This window comes from Ips typographus, linkage group LG11, assembly GCF_016097725.1.
Source record: "Ips typographus isolate SLU linkage group LG11, UJ_Ityp_2.0, whole genome shotgun sequence".
NCBI lineage: Eukaryota > Metazoa > Arthropoda > Insecta > Coleoptera > Curculionidae > Ips > Ips typographus.
Window position 1 is genome coordinate 5,744,025 of NC_138432.1, and position 16,036 is coordinate 5,760,060.

Sequence of the window (16,036 nt, forward strand, 5' to 3'; positions counted from 1 at the left end):
AGTCTGTTAAGCCGCAATTGTGTCCGATTAAAGGGTTTTATTCAATAGGGTGATAAAGTGAAATTTGATTTTAATGTTTGCGTTTAATAACTGATTGAGTGCTTTCTATTTAGTAACAAAAGCGGTTGAGTACAGTTGTCTTTAAACGACCTGGGGCTTGCTTGTAATAAGATGCAAAATATTCAAAGTCTTTTGCTACCCCCGACATGTGGGAGACGTTGTAAGCTCGTGCCGAAACTTCTAACTGGAAAATTATTCACCGTGTTGTTCTAATAGGCGATATACGATGCCACTTAACTAAGACATGTTTCTGTTATTTTGGGTTTATTTAGTGGAAAAAGTTTTCACGAACGGTTGAGTTTTTAGGTGGTTTTGCTAAGCTTTGGTATGCTACGGTCAACTACCCAAACTATTTGTTTGTTTTTTTATTTAAAAGGGGTGAAATACCAGTAAAGGATTAGTTAACTAATATGACTACTTCGAACAATTCCTAAAGCTAACTTTTCAGTCAGTGCATTCCTGCAATAATCAAGGAACATTCCAAATAGCAAATTGATATTTTACAGAAAGATTTATTTGTTGAATTTCGAAAATCATCTTCAACAAACTTAATCAGTTTACGATAATGGTAGAAATGTGTGGTCATTTAACAAAATGTCAAAAATGCTCTAACTTTAAGGTTAAAATGGCCACCTTGACAGAAAAACATTCATTTGGGCAAAATTTCGGTGCACTTTTCCAAAAAATCGTAAATAACTCGATTTTTTGATACATTCTATGATCGTAGATAAATCATAAACCTAGAAAATGTACTTATAATGATTTAAAACTGTATTGCTTTTGAGCATTTTTTTTACGTTTATAGCTTCATAGACTGATATAGACAGTTTTTTGACATATGGAACTATAGGACCAAACAAAACCGCTTCACGCCACATTTTACAAAAATCCTACTCATGAACAATTTTAACTGATTGTTTTAAGAAAGTTATTGTCATTTTATAGCTTCATGGAAAAGATTTTGATTGTTTCCAAGTTTGATTAACTAAAAAAATAAACAGATACATGTCTCGATCAATCTCTTACTCATGGACCTATAAACAAGCAATTAATATAATTTACAACTGTATTAACTATAAGCAAATTTTGTAGTTTTATAGCTTAATGATGTGGTGTTTCACAGTCACTACCATTGTGACAGTGTGTCCAAAATAGGGATGTTATCTATCAAAATCTAACTTATGAAGCTATAAAGTACATTTAACAGAGTTTAACACTAATTTAAACGCTTTTCAAGTGATTGTTTTAGTTTAATAACTCTATAAATCCGATTTTGGCAGTTGACAGGTTTGTAACAGATTAAATTCGGTCCGAAACATACATTTATCTACTACTAGGATTTTACAGTCACTAGTGCGATAATAATTGATTTTATCGCACTAAGAGTACAATAAAACAATCATTATCGCATAAAAACGATAAACATTAAAATTAAATATGATTCGTACTTATTGTACTGACTTTAAGCAATGTTTTGTAGTGTGATAGCTTCATGGAGTTGTATTTGACAGCGTCATTGTAAATATGTATATTCGCAAAAGACAGTTAAAAAACGACTAATAAAACTATAAAATTATGTTTTAAAATATTAACGTGACTTACATTGGTTGTAATGGTTTTAGGGCAATTTTATAGTTTCACAGCTTGATGGAGTGGTATTTGACAGTTTTCAAGTTTATGACAGATTGAAATATAATTAAAATAAACAGATGCACGTCACGACTCAATTTCTTTTTCCAACCTTGTATATAGACAAATAATTTTGCTGTTTTAATGAATAGTTAAATGGTGCGTTATATTAGTATTTTCCCACAAATATCCAAATATGGTTCGAATTCCCCAGAGGTGGTCAATTTTCTTCAGACCAGGCAACAATGCTTCAGACAAAGATCAAATACAATCATTCGATGATTATTTATTATTCGAATTTTTTTAGACAAAGGTTTGGATCATATATCATTTTTTTGAATACAAATTTAAATATGTATAATATTCATAAATATGTTTCTAATAACTAGAATAATAATATTTCAGGCACATTTCAAACACATGATATAAGTAATCCAGACTATTTACCGCAAGTAAATATTGGCTAGTATTTCACAAATTGAGCCATGTAAATATTATTTCAGCTTTTGAATCTAACACCTTGTATCATCATCAAAAGGGGGTGTTTATGTAACATCATCCAAAAGTTTCATTAAACATGTTACTCCACACGTCTGGACCGGTCATTGTGTGTGGAACACAAAAAAAATAATACACTCTTCTACAACAAAAAGTACATTATCCATTACCATGAAAGGCAATTGGGCCGAAATCCACGGGGGATAAAAATAATAGTACTGCAAGTCATTTAGGTTAGTGGAATGAAGGGCATTCTATACAACCGATGACGTATTGACAAATGTTGTGCGTTAAATAAATGATTCGGTTTTTAAGTGGAGGAAGTTTCGTTAACGTTTGGTTTTTCCTGATAATTTTTGATAAGACAGTTTTATTCGTCCAAGAAAGGTATAAAGGTCGTCGAGTGCTCCATTCAAAAGCCGTAGTTTTTATATTATGTGCCCCACATAAAAAGGGTCCATAACGTCGTTAAAAACCGCTATACGATGGTATGAAGAAGAGTTATGAGACGGATATATGAGGGCATAAAAACAATTCGGATGCAAAACCCTAAAAAGGCGGACTTATCGTTGACTTAATAATGAAATTAAAATTCTGATACTGTGTTAGCTTTTTTTAGATTTATAATGGGTTTTCCACACGCAAAGATGTTGGAATTTTGTCATAAAACGCAATATTACCATTAGAAATATATGGGTTAAAACACAATTGCATGCTAGGAATATGTCGAAAATGAAAACTCAACAGATTGAAAATACTTTGGATGAAAAATTTAATGAGGATTTCAAAAGTGTGCTGAAAACCAGGGATGTAAAAGCGGTAACTGTTCTTTCAAACTGGGTTCCTGTCAGTTTTGACACAACTTTTCTCTTTGACTATACCAAATTGTGTAATGTTGTAAAAAATGTGCTTAAAACAATCATTTTCTCACTTAATTTGGGTTTTACAGGCAATTTTGTTTTTGACTGTTCTTTCAAACTGTGTTTCTGGCAGTTCAGATTTTGACACCGATTTTCTCCTTGACTATATCAAATTTTGTGGTGTTTTTTAGGTGATTGGTTGGGAATTTTAATGAGGATTCCAAAAATGTGCATAAAACAGTCATTTTCTCACTTAAAGTGGGTTTTACAGGCGATTTTGTTTTTGACTGTTCTTTCAAACTGTGTTTCTGGCAGTTCAGATTTTGACACCGATTTTCTCCTTGACTATATCAAATTTTGTGGTGTTTTTTAGGTGATTGGTTGGGAATTTTAATGAGGATTCCAAAAATGTGCATAAAACAGTCATTTTCTCACTTAAAGTGGGTTTTACAGGCGATTTTGTTTTTGACTGTTCTTTCAAACTGTGTTTCTGGCAGTTCAAACTTTGACACCGCTTTTCTCCCTGACTGTACTAAATTTTGTAGTGTTTTTTCAGGTTATTGAATAAGAAATTTTATGAGGATTTCACAAATGTGTTTAAAACAGTCATTTTCTCACTTAAAGAGGGTTTTACAAGCGATTTTGTTTTTGACTGTTCTTTCAAACTGTGTTTCTGGCAGTTCAAACTTTGACACCGCTTTTCTCCCTGACTGTACTAAATTTTGTAGTGTTTTTTCAGGTTATTTAATAAGAAATTTTATGAGGATTTCACAAATGTGTTTAAAACAGTCATTTTCTCACTTAAAGAGGGTTTTACAAGCGATTTTGTTTTTGACTGTTCTTTCAAACTGTGTTTCTGGCAGTTCAAACTTTGACACCGCTTTTCTCCCTGACTGTACTAAATTTTGTAGTGTTTTTTCAGGTTATTTAATAAGAAATTTTATGAGGATTTCACAAATGTGTTTAAAACAGTCATTTTCTCACTTAAAGAGGGTTTTACAAGCGATTTTGTTTTTGACTGTTCTTTCAAACTGTGTTTCTGGCAGTTCAAACTTTGACACCGCTTTTCTCCCTGACTGTACTAAATTTTGTAGTGTTTTTTCAGGTTATTTAATAAGAAATTTTATGAGGATTTCACAAATGTGTTTAAAACGGTCATTTTCTCACTCCAAGTAGGTTCTAAGGGCGATTTTATCCCTAACTGTTCTTTCAAACTGTGTTCCTGTCAATTTAAATTTTGATACCACTATTTTCTTTGACTATACCAAATTTTGTAATGTTTTTTGAGTTATTGGATAGGAAATTAAATGAGGATTTCAAAAATGTGCTTAAAACAGTCATTTTCTCACTTAAAGTGGTTTACAGGCGATTTTGTTTTTTGACTGTTCTTTCAAACTGTATTTCTGGCAGTTCAAACTTTGACACCGCTTTTCTTCCTAACTGTACCAAATTTTGTAGTGTTTTTTAGGTTATTAGATAGGAAATTAAATAAGGATTCTAAAAATGTGCTTATAACAGTCATTTTCTTACTTAATTTGGGTTTTACAGACGATTGTGTTTCTGACTGTTCTTTCAAACTGTGTTTCTGGCAGTTCAGATTTTGACACCAATTTTCTCCTTGACTATCCCAAATCTTGTAGGGTTTTACAGGTTGTTGGATAAAAAATTTAATGAGGATTCCAAAAATATGCTTCAAACTGTAATTTTCTCACTTCAAGTAGGTTAGACAAGCAATTTTGCTCCTGGCTATCAAACTGTGCACAAAAGCTGCAAAAATCAGGGTTTAGAAAAGTTTTCTTGCGGTATTCGATACCACACGTGTTTCTGAGATTTATGACAGTGGTCACGTGAATGTCTAGCTAAATTATTCTCCAAAAACCACGTGATATCTGTGACAAAACTGTCAAAATTTGCAAGAATTTAATTTACCGATCAGGGTAAATTTACGCCCATCACTAGAATATCTTCAATTTCTATGAACTTTTTTCTAGAAATCTACTAAAAAAAGTTAGAAAGTGTTAGAAAGCTAACTAAAAAGCACAATAAAAAGTTCTGTTTCCTGTTAAAAAACTAGTTCATAAAAATTATAATATTTACAGGTTTGGATTTACGTTAACAACCCAAAGCCGCAATGGTCACATAGGGATTATCCTACGAAATAAAGGGTGTTAGCCGGACAAGTCCATAGTAATTTCGTATTTTGTTATGCAAACTAGTAACAGGTTAATAAAACTGGACCCAGACGTTGTCTAGCCGATTTTTCCAATTTAAATTACGATAACATATGGCTGGAACTACACCCTAATTAGCAATAAAGCAATAACCAAACACTGTTATACAGTTTACTTAGGATTAGAGAAAGGGTATTGTAAGGGCGTCAGAGGATTTCTAGGATAATATTTACTTAGGATTTAAAAAAGGCGCGAATGTGCCACCCTATTGAACTGTTGAACAACCCACAATGTCATTCTCTGGTGAGACGAAACAATTACAACCATGAGGAACTCAGGTATACCAAAAATACTTTTAGACTGAAAAATTGAAAATATTTACTTAGGATACTCGGAAGTAAGCTGGTCTATTGTCATTTTAATTCAACGACCATGCGAAATTCTGTTTTACCAATAGACCCTTAAGCGGATCAAACTTGCTAATTTCATGGGAGTTTAAAAAATTATGCGTGCCATTAATATTCGACGTGAAGCTTTAATAATCATGGGAACATAATTTTTTACGATTAATATTCAGGGCGGCACTTTGTGCAGGAAGCAGGATACGTTGCTCTGGTTGCTTTGCGAAAGTGCAAGTCCAATTACGCCAATTAGTCTCAGGATGAGGATCTTGTAGTGGGTTTGAAGAGGAAATGCTAATTTATGCAGACAAGGTAAGCACATCCACATGATATTAGTTGATTAAGTTATTTTCAATTAAAAAGTTATACATTTCACACGGTAGCCTTGCATGAGTTTAATCCATTTTTAGTATGTTGTCAGCTGAGTTTACACACATCTTAAATGATCTTTAAGCAAGGCAGATGTTCTTTACCTATTTTTTGATCACCTGCTGTTTGGGGGTGTTTTTATTGATTTTACACACAAGACGTCTCTTTAACGTTTTTTTTTTGGTATATTGCCGACAATAATTTTTTCCAAAACACTCTGAACATTATTCAAACAAAATTAAAAATATAAAACAAGAGTTATTTGATTATTTTACTTTTGCATAAATTGGTTGCAAGTTTAAACTGGGTTCTTCAAGTTGATAATTTCAGAATGTGAGTATCATTACAATCTTAAAAAAGTCACGTGACCTTTATGATCTCTTTGACGTAAAAAAAAGTCAGGTGACCTTTAAAATTAAATTTGTTGATTGAAAACCGTCACACCACACCTCAAAAAGAGTGATGTTACTTTAAAAATATCAGTCTAAACGTAAAAACTGTCACGTGACGTTAAGGACGACATTTTAACCTTAAAAATAGTCACGTGAATCAGTTCAAAGCTAAAAACGGTCACGTGACTCTGCAAAGTTCTGTTTTGACGTTAAAAAAATTACGTACCTTAAACATAAATTTGATGATTGAAAATCGTTACGTGATCCTTTAAATAACATTTTGACATTTAAAACTGTCACGTGACCATTTTTACCTTAAACCAAGTCACCTAACCTTTAAAATTAAAAAAAAAAAAATAATAAAAATAAAATTAACTTTTGTTGATTCAAAACAGTACGTTAACATTTGCAGCTCAAAAAGAGTCATGTGACTTTAAAAATATCACTCTAAACTTAAAAACTGTCACGTGACGTGTATCAGTTGAAAGCTAAAAACGGTCACGTGACTCTGCAAAGTTCTGCTTTGACGTTAAAAAAATCACGTAACTTAAAAATAAATTTGGTGATTGAAAATCGTCAGGTTTCAATAACATTTTTACATTTAAAACTGTCACTGGCGAACATTGTAGAATACAAGTCACATGACCAAAAAATTGTTTTTTTGGCTGGCAACACTCTACAGGCGAGGTGGTACTAATCAAAAACAGTCACGTGACCATAAAAAAGTAGTTTGAGTTGTAAAAACTCGCTAAATGTAATTTAGATGGTAAAAACTATAATTATAAAAAACACGTCACGTGATATGAAAAATACAATTTTAGACCTGGCAACACTGTAAGGGCACTGTGACACTAGTCAAAAACACAGTCACGTGAACATCCAAAGGTAGTATGAATTGGAAAAATGTGTAAAATCCGATTTAAACAGTGGTGAAGGCAAACATTGAAAAATACAGTTCACGTGACCCAAAACTATTAGTTTTTGAGCTGGTAACATTGTACAGGTGGCACTAGTCAAAAGTAGTCACTTGACTATAAAAAAAAAGTATTTGAGTTGTGAAAATTCTCTAAATCTAATTTACAGAGTGGTAAAAATTTAAAACCCACACGTGACATAGAAAATGCAATTTTTGAGCTGACTAGTCACGTGATCTTTAAAATTAACTTCGTCACGTAACCATTTGCACCTTAAATAGAGTCATGCGACTGAAAATTTCAGTTTAAAATGAAAAACTACCCTTAAAATAATATTTGTACATATAAAACACGTGATCTTCAAATTCCGTTTTGACGTAAGTCTCACGTGACCTTTAAAATTAAATTAGGGGCCTCCTTAAGGAGTTACAAGGCAAAATGTGACAGGGTGCACCAAAATGTTTTTTTTTAATTAACTTTATTTTGACTAAGCATAGCTCCGTTATTTGAGGAATTACAAAAAAATGTAAATAAGAAAAGTTACAGGAAATTTCACCCTTTACAATATTGTATTAAGGTGTTTTTGCATTTGAGGGCCTCCTTAATGAGTTACTTTTTTAAACTAACGATGGACGGATAAGTGGATATAACAGCAGCTATTAAAAAAGCTTATAAATTTATGTTTATATGTGATATATTATATTAAATTGTTTACCAAAAAAAAGTGTCTAATAAAGAGAAAAAATGTTGCAAACATATAAAGTAACAATAAACGAAAAGAAAGAAGTAGAGAAAATTGGTAAAACTTGAACGTAACAATAATAAAAGTAAAAAAAGTGGATATTATCCAAAATACTAAGGAGTTTAACGGGTAAATCAACTAAACATCCATTAATATAAGAAAGCTTCAGAACATGCAATTTTGTTCAATCTGTTCACTACTTGCTAAGATGTGACTTTAAAAAATACTGTTATTTCTGAAACTAGAATTACCAGCTCATTTCGTCAAAAAATCTGAAATTTTTGTAATTATATTATTCTCAACTTGCACAAACCGAAGGAAATGTATTCCATTGAAGAAAGCATTGGATAACTGGATGAAAGGCATACTATTTGAGCTTGCGCTACTTCAATGTGAGAAAATTAGAAAAATCTAGTCCAGTTTCCTTTCTTAAAACTGTTCAATTTTTCTGCATAAATCCAATATTTCTCTAAATCACAATTCGATATCTGGTTCTAAGACTGAAAGTCAGTTGGGCAAGACTAAAAGTTGGAAAACTAATTATACTTTTTACAAAAAAAACAAGAAGAAAGTGGCAACAATATTATTAAACAACTACTCACAATATCGAAAACAGATTTTACAAAAAATACTGGAAAACTTCCAACTAAATCAGAGGACACCCACAAAAAAGTCAAGCAGAATGAAACTCTTTACCTCATGGGGAGAGATTGATGGGTTCTTTCTTAAACCATTATACAAACAATTTGACTTTGAGGAAAAATGCAAAGTTAGTACTTTTTCCTGGATGTAGGGCAAGCTAGAACTTGTGACATTAACATTGATATACTAAACTAACTAATGTTTACATACATACACTAATAATTAAACATGATAGTGTCATTCAAAAAGTACTGCACAAAACTCAATTACTGCTTACAGAAACTAGTTAAAAAATACTTACAAAGGTAGACAACAATCCAATTGAACCCAAAAAGGAACCAAAAAACGCACCACGAGTCACATCGATATCGCGAAAAATCGTCGCAATGGTACGATCTACCCAGAGTGGTACCAACCGATCTTTTAGATGTTTTCGGCGCGAAATCTACCGGGCGATTGTCGAGACCGTGCCGACCGGCAGTTACCTGGTCAGGTATACCTTGAAGGGCCCTTGTATTGCTGTCCTTATCGTTTCTTTTGTAGGGTCCCTTGCCTACCTTGTTCCTCTCGTTGGTACGCCGATGGTAGTACGGGTGTGAATGGATTTTGAAGTGGTCATGTCGACAATTTTAATTTGAATTGTATTTTGATTGCGATTTTTATTCATGCGATATTGATATTTTTACGATCGTTGATGTGGGTTTGGTTTTATACTAACCTAACCTAACCTAAATAAGAAAAGTTATAAAAGTAGTTTTTCCATACAGTATTGTTGGATATTGCAAATTCAACCAATCATAAATAGAAAAGTAATAGTAGTAAAATTGTCAATCAAACGAAATAAGTAAAAATCTGGGTTTTATTATTGCTCTTCCAAAGGTAGCTTTCTGAAGAACATCTGAGATTTACTCTAAGGAATAGTCTAGTAACCTCGGAGGCCAAAGAAGAGAACCTTTTCTTCGTAATCTATCGGTTAGCAAAGTTGTTATTTAAATCCATCATGGTCAACCCCGTTAACTCTCTTATTTACTGGAACAGCTAGTTAGAGGATGTTCAAGTGTAAAAACTTAACTAAAAAAAGAACATATTATAGCCTTCATTAAAATGTTGCTCCTATTAATTTAAAGGAACCATATTTTTGTTCGTCTAAAAAAAAAGGTTGTTCTTCAGCAACTTCTTCAAGGGACGATCTGCATTAGCTTCAAAAAATTACCTGTTTCTGTAAAATGACGTTGCACATCGATGAACACTTTCCCATTAAGTTATCTTTTAGCTTTTCATCACAGTATCCATAACTAAAGTGATTATCTTACTACCCTACCCTAGGTTGAGTCATCTTGGTCTATATACAGGGTGTCTCTAAAACCTACTGAATGGAAATTTAATAAGAATTTCAAAAATGTGCTTAAAATAGTCATTTTCTCACTCCAAGTGGGTTTTTCAGTCGATTTTGTCCCTGACCGCTTTTTTCACTGACTGTACCAAATTTTGTAGTGTTTCTCAAGTTATTGGATAAGAAATTTAATGAGAATTTCAAAAATCTGCTTAAAACTGTCATTTTCTCACTCCAAATGGGTTTTACAGGCGATGTTGTCCCTGATTGTCCTTTCAAACTGTGTTTCTGGCAGTTCAAAGTTTGACACAGCTTTTCTCCCTCACTGTATCAAAGTTGATAGTGTTTTTAACGTTATTAGATAGCAAATTTAATAAGAATTTTAAAAATGTGCTTAAAATAGTCATTTTCTCAATCCAAGTGGGTTTTTCAGTCGATTTTGTCCCTAACTGTCCTTTGAAACTGTGTTTCTGAAAGTTCAAATTTTGACACCGCTTTTTTCATTGACTGTACCAAATTTGCTAGTGTTTTTCATGTTATTCGATAGGAAATTTAATGAGGATTTCAAAAATGTGCTTAAATTAGTAATTTTCTCACTCCAAGTGGGTTTTACAGGCGATTTGGTCCCGGAGTGCCTTTTCAAACTGTGTTTTCGGCAGTTTACAGTTTTGCACAGGTTTTCTCCCTGACGGTACCAAATTGTGTAGTGTTTTTCAGGTTATTGGATAGGAAATTTCGTGAGGATTCCAAAAATGTGCTTAAAACAGTCATTTTCTCACTCTAAGTGGGTTTGACAAGCAATTTTGTCTCTAATTGTCAAACTGTGCTCAAAAGCTGTAAAAATCAGGGTTGAGAAAAGTTTTCTTGCAGCATTCGATACAAAACGTGTTTCTGAGATTTATGACAGTGGTCACGTGACTGCCTAGCTGAATTATCCTCCTCCAACCACGTGATATCTGTCCCTAATGCCAAAAGAGTCAAAATCAGTACTTTAGATAGAATATACCAATAGGAAGTTCAGCCAAAATATTTTTCATTTTAGGTTATCTGTTAGTCCGTATCTCACACTCAACTTTCGTGTGTAGTTTTTGAAAAACCAGCAAAACATTATACGAATCTTGAATTTGTGTCTCAATTTTCAAATAAAATTTAAGATTATCATCAAAAAATCAACCCCTGTTTCAAGGTTACAAAGTAACCAGATCCAACCCTGGCGATTTTTATTCATTACATTTGACCCTGAAAGTTTTAACTCCGTCTGAACTGAAACGCAAAGAAGGTACACGAAAGAGTAGAGATGGGATTTAAAAGAAGGGTTCATTTTTCGCACGAGCCAAAGATTTGGGTGCATTTCCGCAGAGCAATGTTGTATCTAAGGCCTGGCTAATTTCGCGGGGGGCTAAACAGGTTTTTAACGGGCTTTACGATCTTAGATTGCGGGGATGGACCTTAAAGGTGTACCAGTGTAGAGGGTACACCCAACAAACAAATATGGTGCACGTGGCTTTTTTTTGAAAACTTTGTAACAGATTTTTTTTTGCTCATTATTTGGGGATTGAGGATTTCCCATCGTACACCGAAAAACTGGGCTGCAGTACATAAATTGTGGCAGCCCATCAAAATACGGTCCGGTTTCCAACAATAGCCAGAAAGAAAGTCGTTAGTCTTTCAACAATAGAATGCGACTTCCCTTATTTGCAATTTCTACCTAAATCTAGAGAAGTTTGGCTCAAAAGGTTGAAAGATTAACAAGGATCCGCACTATATTTGAAGAATAATTGGGTTAACTCCCGTTCCTATTGCGCAAACATGCGGAGGGTTGGCAGATGTTTGCTCGAATTATTTAAAATGCATACAGTTTCTTTCCTTAAGTTTACGCTTCAAGATTTTTCTAACAAAGTTTGAATTTAATTACCAGCTCAAAGCAGCAACTCTCATTAAGAAAAAAATTAACCAAAGCAAGTTATAAATTCCGGTAATAAAGCTGCAAACTGTAAACACCCCATTTGGGGTTTCAACGAGTCCACGTTGTACATAAATCTGGCATTTGCCATTTGGGATCGCTTATAAATGTCAACGCGATTTAACCCAATTAGAAGTCGCGTAATTAATACGAACCAGGGGCGGTACCAGTTCAAATTAAAATGATTTAAACTTGTACTGATATGTGTTTCACTTTAATAAGAACAAACATCAGAAAAAGTGTTCAATTTGCAAAGTTATTTTGTCTTTTATTTCAAATGAGAGTACTTCTTCAAGAGAGTATTTAAAAAGGAAAAGACATTATTTCCAATTCCTTCCTTATTTCCTTCTTTGAAAAATATTTACTGTTAGACTGTTCTAGATTAGTGAATGTTCCTCTGTTCAGTGTTTTTATCTTTTATAATGCCTCAAGCATCAATTAGTCTAGAACATCGTCAGACGTGAAATTATGGGTTAACTAGAACCTGCAGGAGTCTTCTACAACCTTAATTTGGTCAAAAACTCATCTAGGAAGTATTCAGAAGTGCAATTATGAGTCCAAACAACCCATAAAGTGCTTTGGAGGACTAGAAACACAGTTTGAACGTAAAAGAGTTTTATACACACTTTGGGAGTTTAGAAACCCAGTTCAATTACAGAAAATAGTTATGGCGGTGGTCTAGAAGCTTCTAGAGCCCGCAGGAGTTTACTAGAATGACAATTTGCTGAAAAACTGGTCTAGAAACCAGTGCAATTATGGATCAAAGCAGCTCAAAAGCTTTTTGATCTATAGAAGCTCTAGCTCTAGAAGGTTCTTGATTAATTGTAGAAAACTGGTGCAGAGTCTTCAGAAATGCAATTATGGGTCAAAGCAGCTCATAAAACATTTTAGAAATCTTGAAACCCAGTTCAACTAGACAAAAGAGCTATTGCAGTGCTCTAGAAGCTTCTAGACCTTGCAGAAGCCTTCTAAAATTCAAATTTGCTAAAAACTGGTCTAGAATGTTTTTAGAAGTGCAATTATGGGTAAAAGCAGTTTAAAAAACACTTTGGGAGTCTAGAAACACAGTTCAATTAGGTAAAAAAGTTATGGCAATGCTCTAGACGCTTCTAGATCTATTCTAGAACCTGCAGGAGTCTACTACAACCTTAATTTGGTCAAAAACTCATCCAGAAAGTATTCAGAGTACAATTATGGGTCCAAATAACTCATAAAGCACTTTGGAACTCTAAAAACCTAGTTCAATTAGGTAAAAGAGTCATGGTGGTCCTTTAGAAGATTATAGACCCCTTCTAAAGCTTTCAAAAATCTTCTAGAATCTCAGTTCTGTCATAAATGGTCAATTATGTCTTCAGATGGGTTAAAGCAAATAAAAAAACATTTTAGAAGTCTCTAGAAACCCAATTTGAAAAATTATATTAGGTAAACGAATCATAGTAGTGTTCTAAAATCTTCTAGGTCTCTTTTAGAACCTGCAGGAGCCTTCTAGAACCTCAATTCGGTTCAAAACTCGACAATTATGTCTTCAGATGGGTTAAAGCAAATAAAAAACACTTTGGAAGTCTCTAGAAACCCTATTTGAAAAATTATATTAGGTAAACGAATTATAGTAGTGTTCTAAAAACTTCTAGGTCTCTTTTAGAGCCTGCAGGAGCCTTCTAGAACCTCAATTCGGTTCAAAACTCGACAATTATGTCTTGAGATGGGTTAAAAAACCTTTGAGCATGAGTTAGGTCAGTTCCTCCAATTTGAATAGTGACATGGTTTTCAGAGGTTTTGACACTGAAAGTTTTGACAATTTAGAGATTTTATGTACGTACCTGATTCATTTATGAAAAACTTATTTAAGCAAATTATTCTTCTAGTTCAGAGGATTAATCTTCTTCCAGGTAACACAATGATATCTTAAGACTATGTTGTGCAAGAAAACCCCTTGATGAGAAGACTAAGAATAACATTGGAAGAAAATTCGACAAACCACTTTTCCTGTTAATAAGTTCAGTTGAGAAAAAGTCAAACCATATTCTCTTTATTAACCAACTACACAAAATTCGTTATTATTTATAACTGACAGTAAATCAAAATCTACATCTTTACACTACCCTTAATGGACTCATTTAAGTCGTTACAATTTTACCCATAGATTAGTCACATCCCTGCAAGGTTTCTCACCAACTTAACCCAGCAAACCCTTTTTCTACCTGTACTACCACATATTTTTAAAAGCCCTGCCCTTGTTTTATGTTTTGATAATAAAAAAACCAGTTCAGGACAATAAGATTGTAAAAAATAATTGTGGGTAGGGTACTTTTTTCATTACTTAGTATGTCATTTTTTTTGGCAGGGGGTTGAAACTAAATTATATGCGACAAAAGGAAACAGTATCAAAATAAATTTATTGAATTAATTAGAACGGTAATAAGCAGGTAGACGTAAATTTGCATTTTTTAGGTCCTGTGCAACATAAATCCATTTAGTTCAAAAAGGTTGTTTTAATTCAGGTTTTTTTTATTAAAATGGTGCTGGAAAAGAGCGTGATAATTAGCGCTAAAGTTTAATTACGCGATTCCCATTCAACTTTTTTAAAGTTTCAAAAAGGGTGTCCTAATTGGACTGAATGAAATATGATTGGTGATGAGGTAATTAAAACGTGCAGGACCGTATTTTAAGAGTCTTTTAAAATTTTTAATTACATTCCAATCGATCAAATCTTGCTGGATGTTAGTCAGCGTATTCAGAGAAATTAGTTTTAGAAAGTTTGGATTTAGAGGCACGTGACTTTATAGTCTCATTAAAATCCTTCATCCTGATTAATCCAGATCTGTCCCTTAACTAAGTTCCAGCAATTCCAACCAATCATCAAAGCACTTAATCTTGCGTCTTTTGCCCATTCATCTCGGCTTTTGAACGTGTTTACGTGCCACATTCGTTCCTGTCTTTGCGGCGACGGTTTTCCGCTAAATTTATCTTTGAAGATCCTAAGAAAGAAGTTTTGGGTCCCTAATTGTGTAAAGCCCAGTTTTTTTAATGCAACCATCATCAGGAATATTGTCATACATACACACGTCTATCCAAAAGTTACTGGAGCGTTCAAATCAAGTTAAAGCTGGATTCGTAAGATGATCCATCAAGCGCAAATATCTCGGAAACTGTCTGGTAATGTGCGTTTCAAACATATGTTTTTCTTGGCATGTGTATGGTCGGCCTAGCGTAAAGACGCCTGAAATTTTAACCGTATCGAAAACTACGTCACTTTTAGATCACATTCCGATTATTTTGCACATTTTTACTAGAATTGATGTTAAACCTTGATACTGACAGAAAAACTAGAATTTTCTGATTCACTGAACCGTACTAACTACATGTTTCTAATTCACATTGGGCAAGCAATTATTGTTAACAAAGCTGTAGCACACGTGACATATTTAGTTGACGAAACCATATATCACCAACATTTAATTGGGCATAACCCTACAGAATTGATGTAATTAATTAGAGCAACGTATGGCATACTCATGCAATATGTTTGAATAGGTGTGTGACGTCAGAAAGCCGTTGAAATTGATTAGTTTGACATTTATTTCGAACATGTGGCAATATCCGATTTTCCAAACCCCGTCACCAAAAAAATAACCCTTAAAATACATTAACCTCTGACCGAAGAGATTTCTCATCAGATATTTAAAGCCATTGAATTTGGGTCTTTTACTTCCTTATACCTTTCGGAAGGGGCCTGTGCTTAACAATGGGGTACCGATACATTTCTTGTATCCATACCCTGTATGCGTGTGATTGCCTGTCAATATTTCATTCAATTAAACAGGCCTCATGGTGAGAACTTTCGAGAGAGTAAGTCTAGAAAATCGGATTTGTTGAAGTATTGGGTTGCATTTATGGTCACTCACAATGGCAATATTGATTAATGAACTAGTTTGAAAATTGCAAAATCACAAGCATCTGTAAACTACTTGAAATCGTTTATTTTTTTATATACAGGTGTGGTAAACTAAAAGTGACCATACGAAAACCGTGCAACTAACAGAGAAACATAGATAATTGCAT

General features: G+C 33.4%; 1 protein-coding gene across 1 annotated transcript in view; it reads right to left on the reverse strand.

The window, feature by feature from the left end:
- LOC145735310 (uncharacterized) overlaps nucleotides 1–9,142 on the reverse strand; it is a 31,657-nt gene extending 22,515 nt beyond the window's left edge. Inside the window, exon 1 of the mRNA XM_081989157.1 lies at nucleotides 8,980–9,142. The gene's annotated coding sequence lies outside the window, so the exon portion shown is untranslated. The remainder of the gene's footprint in view (nucleotides 1–8,979) is intronic.
- Between the last annotated feature and the right edge of the window lie 6,894 nt (nucleotides 9,143–16,036).